Here is a 12883-nt window from a genome sequence, read left to right on the forward strand (position 1 = left end):
TTATTATTATTATTATTATTATTATTATTATTATTATTATTATTATTATTATTATTATCCCTGTTAATTAAATTAAAGCAGCTGGGGAGGGAGAGTGAAGAAAGAAGACCATCTAAAAATAGTATTATTGTTCCATCTCCAAAAAGTGATTTAAAAAAATCAGGCTGCTATCAATTTCACCTTGGAAAGAAAAGGATCCACCTCAAAAAGGATATTATAGCATTGGAGAAAGTCCAGAAAAGGGCAACTAGAATGATTAAAGGGCTGGAACACTTTCCCTATGAAGAAAGGTTGAAACGCTTGGGACTCTTTAGCTTGGAGAAACGTCGACTACGGGGTGACATGATAGAGGTTTACAAGATAATGCATGGGATGGAGAAAGTAGAGAAAGAGGTACTTTTCTCCCTTTCTCACAATACAAGAACTCGTGGGCATTCGATGAAATTGCTGAGCAGACAGGTTAAAATGGATAAAAGGAAGTACTTCTTCACCCAAAGGGTGATTAACATGTGGAATTCACTGCCACAGGAGGTGGTGGCGGCCACAAGCATGGCCACCTTCACGAGGGGTTTAGATAAAAATATGAAGCAGAGTTCCATCAGTGGCTATTAGCCACAGTGTGTATGTGTATGTGTGTGTATATATATATAAATTTTTTGGCCACTGTGTGACACAGAGTGTTGGACTGGATGGGCCATTGGCCTGATCCAACATGGCTTCTCTTATGTTCTTAAAAGCAGGCAAAACAGGATCAGGAGACCATCCACCTTAACAGTGAGTCCACCTTAAGCTGGGAAGACCAAGAGAGAAGCAGCAACTGCTGCCTAAAGGTGATGGCAGGGAAGAGGCAGTGGTTTTTAAAGATGCGACTCTCTGGCGAAGAAATAATGTACGCTGTTTTGGGTCTCCATTGGGGTTTAAATGAATTTAAATAAACAAGACTTGTGTTTTTGTGTTTGCTGTGGGTGAATGTGGATCTGACTTCTCCTTCCTGGTTGGCTAAGAGCTTGCTGCTGACTGCTGGAGGATCAGGAAAAAGAACAGTGGTTCGAAGGTGGCGACATGGATGGTGCATTATTTTTACAACTTCTTTTGGCACTATGCCATGGGGGGAGAAGACAATAAGGAAGTGGCCAGCCTCTTGCCTTGCTGGAATTCAGTGCCTTTCTCTGCACCCACCCCCCTCAACTCTCCTTCTCCCCTTTATTTGCTAGGATGTTGTAAACATGCAGCTGTATGTGCTGGAAATTAAAGAGAAACTCCAGCATTTCTCTTGAAATGATCTTTTGTCTCTGGCCTGTTGTGGGGCTGAGATATTTTTCTTTGGGGGGGGGGTGTTGGGATAGGGGCACCTCCTGCTGGGCCTGCCCTCCACTGGCTATGGCCCTGGCACCACCTCTCTGGCTTTCTCAGCTCCCTCTCAATCCCTCCTCCCTGTTATTAACAACAGCCTGCTGCTGAGCCCCAGCTTGTGGCCTCCTCTGTTTCCTGCCATCAGTTCACAAAAAGGGAGGAGTCCAAACAAAAAAGAGGGGAGCCCACCCAGCAGTTCCAGCTGCCTTATTTCACCTCCACTCCCAGCAGCTCCCCAGCCAGCAGAGTGCCCGCAAAGCTCCATGAGAGGTGGTAAGGGGGGGAGGGTCCCTCATAGTAATCCTGACTGCTGAATCCTCTGATGGTAACTCACACCACTTCGCTCAGGCTCCTCAACCCCCACCTACCCACTCAGACCACTGCAAGTCCACCCCATTGATACATACCCTGAGGACTGGGGTGGGGGTGGCTGAACTTACCTCTCAGCTGCCTTCTTTTGCTGTGGCCACTCTGCAAAATCAATGTGGCTGACCCAATTTCCTCCAGCAAAGCTGGATTGGGTGCAAGTGGGCTCTGCTCATGTCAAGTAGCCACGTGGAGCAGCAAAACTCAGTGAGCATTTGAGATCAAGCGATATCAAAATGAGACTCACCAGAGGTCCTTTCCTTTTCCACTCCTCCAAGCCCAGTTGAGGTCTACTCATAGGTCCACTTGGGAAGGGGGGCAGAATTTCCCACCATTGCCACCACACAACTCCTCAACTGACACTGCAGCACATCCCATCGTACTGGAAGTGGCCACAATGGCTGCCCCTCGTCCTGCTGGCTCTCCCTCACCCAGGACTGCAAATGAAGTCCACAGTGAGTCATGGCCCCTGTCACGACTCAGGGGGTATTATCAATTGCTGCCACCACTCTGGGTTAAGAGTTCCCCTTGAGAAGGCCCAGAGTTCCCTCCCAAGCCCTTCAGGCCTCTTGTAGTTTAGGCCAAATAATAGGCGTGAGGACCAGGCAGAGTGAACAACAACAAAAAGGTTTATTTTAAAGTCAGGGCAATATAAACAACCAAGGTGCAGAAAACAGTAAAAGGGTGAAGGGAAAATAAACAAAAGCCCTAATGCATCTTAAATTACAGTCCCTAAACTCCTATCCAGAACTCGCCGCTTGCCTTGGATGAGGGAGCTTTCCCCTGCTCAAGCTCTTCAAGCACAGCCTACTCCCAGCTCAGCCTTCCAGGGAATGAACACCCCCTTCCTGAACTTAGCCTTTATATTCTCTTCCCAGGCCCCACCCCTCTCTGAGCCTGTTACCCTCCAAACCCCTTGCTACCCAATTAGAGGGACAGAGGGGATCCTGGGAGATGTAGGCTTTCCCCAGTAACTCCTAAGCAGGCTTCCCTGGGACCTGCAGGTCTTGCTAAGCCCGACCAGCTGCTTGTCGGCAGGATTAGAGCCCTACGCAGGCCGCTTCTGGCCTGTGGGCCGTATGTTTGACACCCCTGGTTTACATCATTCTCCTTTCCTCTGTTTTATCCTTACTTACAACTCTGTAAGGTAGTTTGCGCTGAGAGTGTGTACTTGGCCCAAGATCATCCCACAAACTTCTATAGCAGAGTGAGAATTCACTTTTGAGTCTCAAAACCTAGGTCAAAAGCACTGGTGACTGAAAGTGTCTTATATCGGTCTCTTTTTCCATTTTATCCTCACAACAACCCTTTGAAGTAGGTTAGCCTAAGAGTGTATAACTGGCCCAAGGTAACCCAACAAGCTTCTAGCCACTACACCACACTGGGACTAATCAGTGGCTGCCCTCCTTGATGACATATTATTTCATTGTTCATGTGATGAAATGCCTTCCTTGCTGGAACTCATATTAAAAGGGGGCTGTTTTTTCTGTGAGAGGGAGTCAGATCACAAAGGCAGCTGACTGCTCTCTCTCCCCCTCCCCTCCTTAACAACAGGAGGGAGTTATTTGCTAGAGAGGCAGGATGAAGACAGGAAGTTCCAGATGTGCTTTGGGGCTTTTCTTTCCAGACTGCTCTAGGGAAAAGGTGACCCTGGGCAGGAAGGAGAGTTGAGAAATATTCCCCACTGAAGGAGAAAGAAGGGTGGAGAGTGTTAAGCCCTCAAGGACCACAGACCTCTGGCTGTGCTGTGCAGCATGGTGGATATTTTGAGAGACCAAGGGCAGCCTGTTGGGAAGCTGCAGATCCCTCTGGTGATGTAAAGGGTTACAGACAAAATTGGAAACTTTCTAAATGTATTGCGTCTGCTCTGCTCACAACATCTAGCAGAGTATGTGTTAGAGGAGGGAAAGGAGAAATGTGTTTATTCCAAATTTCTTTACTTTCCATTTTGCTGATCTGGTGTTGGGTTAAGAGTGTATATGTAGACTTTTTCTTTTCAATAAATACTGTTATCTTTTGAATCTGGCACTGTTCTCTGGGCCACATAGTTCTCCAACCACTTGGACAAACTACTAATTTGCCAGGGGAGGCAGATTGGAAGGGAAGTGGTTAAGGAACTGTTGTCAACCTTCCAGGGGAAGCCCCAAAGAAGGAAGTTGGTCCCTGTATTGATCAGATGCTGGGTAACAGGAGACTAGAGGAGGAGCCTCAGGTTGAGAAGAAAGTCAGGAGGAGTCTGTCCCTCCTGGCAAGAAGACCCCCCAAAGGACAGTGGTGGCAGAAATACACTGAATGGCAGGAAGTGGAATTGCTCCCTTCAAGAGTTGGCAATCCAGCAAAGGGAGTGGGAAGAATTGCAAGGAAAAGCAGACAGGTTCCACCATAGATCATATTTCTGAAGTGGCCATGCTGAAGAAAACAATTTTAATTTTTCCCTGTCACATGGAGGGAGAGATTGATTGACCTCTTCCCCTGAAAACTTAAACATTTTAACGCTGCTTACAAAAGTTAATGTATTCTTTGCTGTCTTTTTCCAGTAGGTGAGAATAAAAAGTTCTTATAAAACTTTGATTGAGTCATTTATTTTTTAATTTTAATTTTTGTTGTAATTTGTATGAATTTATTGAGAATGTTAACAAGATAATGTATGGGAAACACTCTGAACACTTGTAAATGCTATGCATATTGTTATTATTGCTATTGTTGTTATTATTATATTAATTTTACAGTGTTAACTAGTGAGTATTTTTAGAGCTAGTAGCTGTGGATTTTCATAGCAGTCCTAAATAGAACTGTAACCATCTAAACCCAAATGGACTCTGTTTAGGATTGCCACTATTTTGTATGTTTATGTGTGTGTGTGTGTGTGTGTGTGTGTGTGTGTGTGTGTGAAGTGAAGTCACTGCCAGTGCCAACTTATGGCAACCCTATGAATTAATGTTAATTACTTAGAGTTACTTTATGATGCTCAGGTTAAATCATGCTGATTCTTGTTCCTGTTGTTGCTCAACTTCATGTTTTTAAAAAGTTATAGATAGGGATGAATGTATTTCCTTTGTTGTGTTCTTTTACTGGAGAGGTTCCCAAACTTTAGAACTCTGACATAGGGTTGAGGGTGCAAGTACAAAATGGCTGCCACAGGAGCTGGAGTTAACCATAAAATGGTTGTCACAAGGACTGGAGCTAGCCACAAAATCTCAGGGAGTGATGTTGTGTGTTACTCTTTAATATTTCAGGCAGAAGCTCTGTTTAACAGTATGCACATTAAAATGAACCTTCATTTTAAAGCATACCTTCAGTAATACAGTACCAGTCAAAGCTGTTGGATGGATGTTTGATAATAATTCAGAGTAGAAAAAACTCTGTAGTGAAGTTGAATTTGCCAGTAACTAAAAGGAAAATTATCCAACCTTATTATCCATTAGTGGATACTAAGTAATTGTTCAGTATTGATATAGATATTACATACTTTTTAATTACATTTCTATACTGGTTGTCAAAGCCTTCCAATGAATAATGTTGTGACGGTAATGAATGGGTTAACAAGAAAACTAAGGACGCATTGAGCCTGCGTCAGGTGACCTGAGGGTGGGGGCCAGAGTGCTCGGAACTCTCAGAGGTGATTGACAGCTAACGACTGAGGGCAGTTAGAGTCTGACGGAGTTTGAGGGAGATTGCTGAAGAGAGCAGTTGGTCTGAGAAGGAGCGGAGACAGGAGCTGAGGAGAGTCTCCGAGAGAAGCAAAGCTCACTGTTCACTCTATAAAGACAGCCATGGGGCTGTGTGTGACTAGAGAAGAGTCACAGTAAAAGACCTGAGAGGTCACAGACACAGACATTTCTCTTAAGAGCTAAAGAGGTGGTTGAGGGAAAGATGTGGGTCTAGAAGTCTGAAAGGCTGGGAGAAGAGACACCAGTCGACTTAAGGGACTTGACACATTATACCCAAGAGGCAAACCTAGAATAGTGTTGGAGAGTGAAAGCTGTATGATCTGTGAAACCTGAGAGACCTAAGTGAACTTGATATTATAAAGCCTGAACTATGAAGAAACTGTTAACTGCTTGAGATACAATATAGCCCATGTATATATTTCCCATTCCCCAGTTGAAGACGGTGTGTGTATGTTAATAAATTTCTGTGGTTTACTTTAAAGTTCTCTGGTGCCAGTATATTGGGAAAACTATCAAAGCTGCTATGGTCCCCTACCTACAACCTGAGTTTATATCCATCTGAAAGCAAAACAAAACCCCCGAAGAGACTAGTAGTGAAAAATCCGTATTAAACCCACCCCTTGCGTTTCATAGTCGTGAGGTAAAATTTTAAAGGAAGAACTGAGGCGGCAGAGGGGCTGGGGTAGCCATAAGCCGCATATAGAAGCGATCCAGTGAGACCGCAAGGCGCGCTGTTATAAATGTCTATACAATATTAAAAAAGAAAACTGTGGCCATTAAGTTTTTCTTTAAAAAAACAGGTGGTATTCTCTGTCCAACAATTTTTAGCACACATTAAAGAACTGTGAATTATGTTTATGCAAATGATATATGCCTAACATATGCATGGTGATTTTTTTTTTTAGCCATTGTATAGAAAGCAATGGAATTCAAGCTACCTTCATCAATGTTGTGAGTTATACCATGAAATCATGGTACAGACTAGTGCCTTTTTTTTGTAGCAGGAAATCCTTTGCATATTAGGCTACACCCACCTGATGTAGCCAATCCTCCAAGAGGTTACAGTAGGCCCTGTAAGAAGAGCCCTGTAAGCTCTTGGAGGATTGGCTACAGGGGGGGGGGTGAAGGCTATTACACAAAGGAGTTCCTGCTACAAATACTATGGTCTATGTGTAGTTATGAGATTACACCTGTTCATGCCACACATTGGACTATCAGGAATCTAGAACTTTTTTCTTTGGTTTGTGTGGGTACAATAAAATATTATAACTACACAGCGACTAGCAGGTATAAGAAAGTATCCTTGATTGAATTGTGTGGATCTGGTGATGCATTACTTTCATACAAGTACCTTTACCTGACACCAGGGGAAGGTCCTTGCACCTCTGGAAAATACCATTATCAGAATCCACAGGATCCAGCACCTGATAGTTAACATTAACACCATAGAATTTAAATAAAACTGAAGCAGAGAAATAACGAGGTCCGCACACATTACCGGTATGAAATGAGGTTTACTTTTGGTACCAAGCGAAGAACTTAGTCAGCCATGGGCCCCCAAAATGACTAAGTAAAAATCATTCTGCATACATGCCGTTTTATTCACACAGACACCCAACAGCGCAGGCACTCAGGCTTATCTGATTCAATATTCCCCACCCCCTTGTAACTCTTTCTAGTACTTTTCCATTCCTCTTGTCTCCATGCTTTATCAGCTCCAGAAAGAAGCTTCTCTGAGGCCCATTTGTGTTATCCTAATACACATCTGTGTTTCACACACCCACTGAAGGCTGTCTGTGCTTCTAACGAACATTGCATCAGACACCTGCTTTTTGAAGGCAGATGCATGATTTCATTCATTATTATAGGGATATTCATTAATTATTCAGGAGTCCCCCTTCATTCCCCCTTTCAGTCTTCTGAAAGCTTATTTAAGTCTGGAGACTAACCATCATCATCAAATAAATTAATTCTGTATGACCACTCAGGAAGGGCAGCTAGGTGACAATTTGGTTTCAACATTCCCAAGAAAGACTGAAATTACACTACAATGGGGTAACAAAATAATATATTGACAGAGATGGGGTAAAGATGGGTCACGGGAGGAGGAGAGACAGTGATGGGATTATCCATTCATACTGGCACATCCCAGTATTTTTCCATCTAGAGAAGATGTGTGTGTGGAAGAAGGTCACTCAGAGGCATGCCTTGGATATGCAGCCCAGCCTTCCAATATGGAGTTTTCCTGGTCTTTATCATGGGGCCTTTCTGGGCACACAGGTTAGCTTGAGAGGGCCCCTCATGTCTTTTAAGGCTACCCTCTTTATTCGGCAGCACTCTGGTATCAATTCCCCCCCCCCCTTTGGCACTGCCCCATCCTTGGAGGGTGTGTTCCACATTTCATGGTGCACTGCTGATCAGACTTCAAACAACCAGGGTTGAGACACAGTTGGGTCAAAGAGGAAGGGCTTAGGAATGTCAACTACCAAAAAATAGGCTATACATGAGTTAAAAATAAAATAAAAAAAATCCAATCAGGAAAAAGGGAACTATGTGTCTTGGTACTGAAGACTAACTATCACTGAAATTTGGGATGATCTTGAGGATGCTAGAGATACATTTCATTTTTGAGATAATCAATCACTTGAACAGGGAAATCCAGTCATAGTATATGCATTGAATAATTACATATGTCCAGTCTAAATTTGTGAACATAGATCTTGGAAGGATCCTAGGGAACTTATTTCTTTATCAATAAAACATTACTAGCTATGATACAAGAATGCAAGAACTCATCTCAATTTCTAAAACGCATAAGCAATAATAAGGGACATATGCAAGTAACATGCTATAAACTGGATCAACTCATGTGCCTTTATGGCAAACATCTTGTTGTAGTCTAGGTGATTAAGATACACACATTCAGACATACTTGGAAACATTGCCAGTTGTGGGCAGTCCACATTTGGCCACATTATTTACAATAGAAAAACCATTTCCTGACTAATTCCTTGTTCTCCTCCTCCCTTAGTCTAACAAAAAGTCTTCTTTTTTGAGTTCCTGGAGGGTTTGCATGCTCTATGCATGACAATCTTTTCACAGGGAAATCTGTTTCTATTGCAGCCAAAAGGAATTCCTTTTTCTGAAATGACACTACAATGAGGTAATGAAATAGTATATTGACAGAGATGGGGTATAGATGGGTCACGGGAGGAAGAGACAGTGATGGGATTATCCATTCACCCTGGCATATCCCAGTATTTTCCATCTAGAGAAGATGTGTGGGGGGGAAAGAAGGTCACTCAGAGGCATGCCTTGGCTATGCAGCCCAGTCTTCCAATATGGAGTTTTCCTGGTCTCCATCATGGGGCCTTTCTGGGCACACAGACTAGCTTGAGAGGGCCCCTCATGTCTTTTAAGGCTACCCTCTTTATTTGGCAGCACTCTGGTATCAATTCCTCCCCTTTAGCACTGTCCAGTCCTTGGGGGGGGGGTGCTCCACATTTCATGGTGCACTGCTGATCAGACTTCAAACAACCAGGGTTGTGACACAGTTGGGACAAAGGGAAAGGGTTTAGGAATGTCAGCTACCAAAAATAGACTATGCATGAGTTAATAATATAAAACAATCCATTCATGATATATGCATTGAATAATTACATATGTCCAGTCTAAATTTTTGAACACAGATCTTGGAAGGATCCTAGAGAACTTATTTCTTTATCAATAAAACATTACTAGTTATGATGCAAGAATACAAGAACTCATCTCAATTTCTAAAACACATAAGGGACATATGCAAGTGACATACTATAAACTGAATCAACTCATGTGCCTTTATGGCAAACACCTTGTTGTATCCTAGGTTATTAAGATACACACATTCAGAGATACTTGGAAACATTGCCAGCCGTGAGCAGTCCACACCTGGCCACATTATTACAATACAAAAACCATTTCCTGACTAATTCCTTGTTCCCCTCCTCTCTTGGTCTAACAAAAGGTCTTCTTTCTTGAGTTCATGGAGAGTTTGCGCGCTCTATGCATGACAATCTTTTCACAGGGAAATCTGTTTCTATTGCAGCCAAAAGGAATTCCTTTTCCTGGAAGCACAACTTGGAAGTGGCAGTGGGGCTGCTGTTGTGATCAGTTGTGGCAACCAGCCTTTTGCTAGGCAGAGGAATTTCCCTGGAAATGAGTTTTCCCCACAACGCAGTTTGGATGGGGTTCTGGGGGAGGCCTTCCTTCCAACATCAATGAGGCATAACCAGGCAAATTTCAGGACCTCTAGGAAGATATGGAAGAGCCTGAAAAACATACTTGGAGAAACAAACAAATAAAACAGCAATAATAGGTGATTTTTCCCTTTAAAGCTTTCCTTGGCTGTCCACAAATTGCCATAACTTGAGTCCAACCCTGTTGAGATAGGGTTGCACACATTATCTAAATTACCATACTTGTTTTGGACAGGAGACTTCCTCCTCCTCACATGGAGTTTCAGTTTGACAAGGTCTCTACCCTTCCAATGTTAAAGGGCAGATTTCATACACCATACATTATGCAGAACACAAATCCACAATATAAACCTATGCATGATTCAAGCTAGTGCACATCCATATAAAAAGCGTGAACCTAGAGGTTCACGAGAGACTTTTTACTTTGTTGCAACAGATATGAATCTTAAAAAAAGAAAACATGAAATCGTGCACAAAATTAGGAGCTCCAAGGAGAGATTACCAGAGTTGGGGTTACCCCTGGATTATGAAAATGGTCACAGAAAGGGAAGAAAAACTTTTGCTATAGCTTTGGAATATATGAAATTGTCAAAAATAAGAAAAACTTCAAAAGCAAACACACAAAACAAAACTGAGGCCTCAATAGAATAATGCCAGCTTTAACATGCATGTATGCGAGGGATCAGACTCAAAATAATTAGAGAACTGGATCAGAGAATTTAAACCACTGGAAATCAGTGGTGTGTTCAAGTCCCACTGAACCCCATTTTTCTCCATGCCAGCTCATCCAAAATTTGTTCTGTGGGTCTCACATAGGTGTGAGAGTGGGTTTCAACAAACTTTTAACAACAAAAATCCTAAAAGCAAATAATAATTAATCCTTAAACAAACAATTCTTAACAGACATACCAGCAATTCTTAAAACTACTATATAATGATGAGCATACACTAAAATTGAGTTGCAGGTCCGGGTTTCCTTTATATATAACAAAACAATAATGGAAAGCAAATTCTGGTTCATACACCTTGACAAAAAAAGATTGAAATAATGGAGAGGCAGAAACTTAAAACAAGCAAATGGAAATGTGTTATCCAGTAGCAAGCCTGGCCAGGACCGAAGACTGGATTGAAACACAAAATCAAGCAGAACTGGAGTCCTACCATGGTAAGAACATGAAACATAGAAAGAATTTTCTAAACAAAACACTCAGAAAAGGTCAAGCTCTAACAAGATACTATAGATGGAGGCATAAAATAAGATAGATAAGCATATAGATGCCTCTTTCCACAGGTAAGAGGTTCACCAAATAGCTGAATAGGAAGACTGATATGCACAGTTCATAGATGGAACATAACTATAAGTGACATTAAGAGAGCAAATGAAGATATACATTTGAGGAATGCAGAACATTATTAAAGTCCAGATTTCTAATGAAGACCAAGAGTTTTCAGGAATTCTGCCTAGTGAATTAACAACAAATCTAGAAAAGGTATTTCTATGAGAAACACAACACTGAGAATAATTGGGTCACTGGTAAAACAAAGTATTAGTTTTTCAAGACTTAAGAAAGAAGATGCACAGTGAGAGGGTAGTTTTATCCAAGGAAGGGTACAGATGTTCTTTTATAACACATGCAATAACTTCAAATGAAAAGAGGTCATGTAGGAACCAAAATTTGTGAGGTAGAATTTTAAAACACTGTTCTTTTCAGAAAATAAAAATTCAGTACCAACAACAAAAGGAATTTTCAGATTTAAATGAATGAAAAATTGGGAAGCAGTTCAAAGTAAGATAGAAAACTGTGTTAGATGTAACACTTGAAGAACACATGTTCCTGGTATGAAATGTACTTAACAAAAATCAAAAGAGATATAAAATTTCCAAAAAGGTTTGATAGTGTATTGCTTTAGCAGAAAAAGATGTTCCATATAAACCCAAAATTGCAAATATAAACTTTTAACCCATTGTCTCAGATTTAAAAAAACTTAACAAAAGATCTGTTAGGTGCACCATTTCTTTAAAACAAAGGAGATCACAAGCTGAATATCTTAAAAGTGTTCCCCTTAAAATTAAAGCTACAAAATGTAAGTACAAGGGATAATGGCCACTAGAAAAATATTTTCAGACTCAAAAGGTAAAGCAAAAAAAATAAATTATCAGAGGAAAAGCTTCTAATCTTAGGGCAGTTTACAGGCAGGGTTTTTTCCCTAGCAGAGAAAGATTAGCTGTAAGTGGAACTTTGGGATGCCAGCTCCAGGCTGGAGATTTCTGAATATCTGAATTAAATTTGAAGATTACAAGGCATGTAGTCCATTTTCTTGGCCACTTTCTCTCCCAGAGGCATTGGCCTTAATGTTCTGGGCATTGCATTATATTTTTGGGAGTGATCTCCAGGTTCCACCTGGAGACTGGCACCCTTGCAAAAACACAGTAGGGCTTTGAGCAAGCCAAGAAGCTTACAAACTGGCTTGCTTCTTTCAACATATGCACATCTTCCCTCCAGGCATCTTCCTGGCTGGGAGTGGTCTTCTAGAACTACTCATTTTGTTTATGGAGACATTCTTGCAGAATTTCAAAAGTTTGAATTTGTATCTTTAAACCCAAAATCAGGAGAAAATGAGAATTCAGAAAAATATCTCAATTGTGCCTCCCCCCTTAGATACCACGGGGCATATACTGTATATAAAAGATCCTTCTCTCTCTAAGGCTGGAAGAGAGAAAATTTATTTAACAAAAGATAGAAAGAGAAGATAATAACCCTTGCTGGGCAGTTAACTCCAGTATTCTCTTATCTGATCTTGATAAATTTTCCAAGATACAGGGTTTTTTTCCCTGGGTTGAGCAACTTTTAAACACAAGATGGGGAAGGTGATGAGATATCTGCCTAGTGGGGACTCAGATTTTCACACTTCTTATTTCTACAATTAAGACTAAATTTGCCTAAGTGTCTTTTCTTTCCTTCTTAATGTCTCAGGGCACTGCAATCTCAAAAAAATATATATTATTCCTTATGCCTTTCCTGGTTCTGTTAAAGATTTCAGATTGAGTAAAGAGAAGAAGATTAGCATTCCTTCTCTGATGGGGGAAAGGGCAGGAGGGCTGCAAATTTACAATCTTTAACTTCTCTAGGCCAGGCTCCAATTTGGGCTAATCTTAGGCATTCTCTGTACATGCTCAGAGGCCTTTCCTTGAGCCTGAAATTTATAGAACTGAAGCAGTAAATATTTAACAAAACTAGTTTAATCTCTCTTTCTCAG

The 12883-nt window shown here is 41.4% G+C and overlaps 1 protein-coding gene across 1 annotated transcript in view; it reads left to right on the plus strand.

Annotated features, from left to right (window-relative positions):
* The window catches only part of USH2A (usherin), a 1244521-nt gene that overhangs the window by 649625 nt on the left and 582013 nt on the right, over positions 1 to 12883 (plus strand). The window lies entirely within an intron of this gene.

This window comes from Heteronotia binoei, chromosome 1 (assembly GCF_032191835.1).
Source record: "Heteronotia binoei isolate CCM8104 ecotype False Entrance Well chromosome 1, APGP_CSIRO_Hbin_v1, whole genome shotgun sequence".
Classification (NCBI taxonomy): Eukaryota; Metazoa; Chordata; class Lepidosauria; order Squamata; family Gekkonidae; genus Heteronotia; species Heteronotia binoei.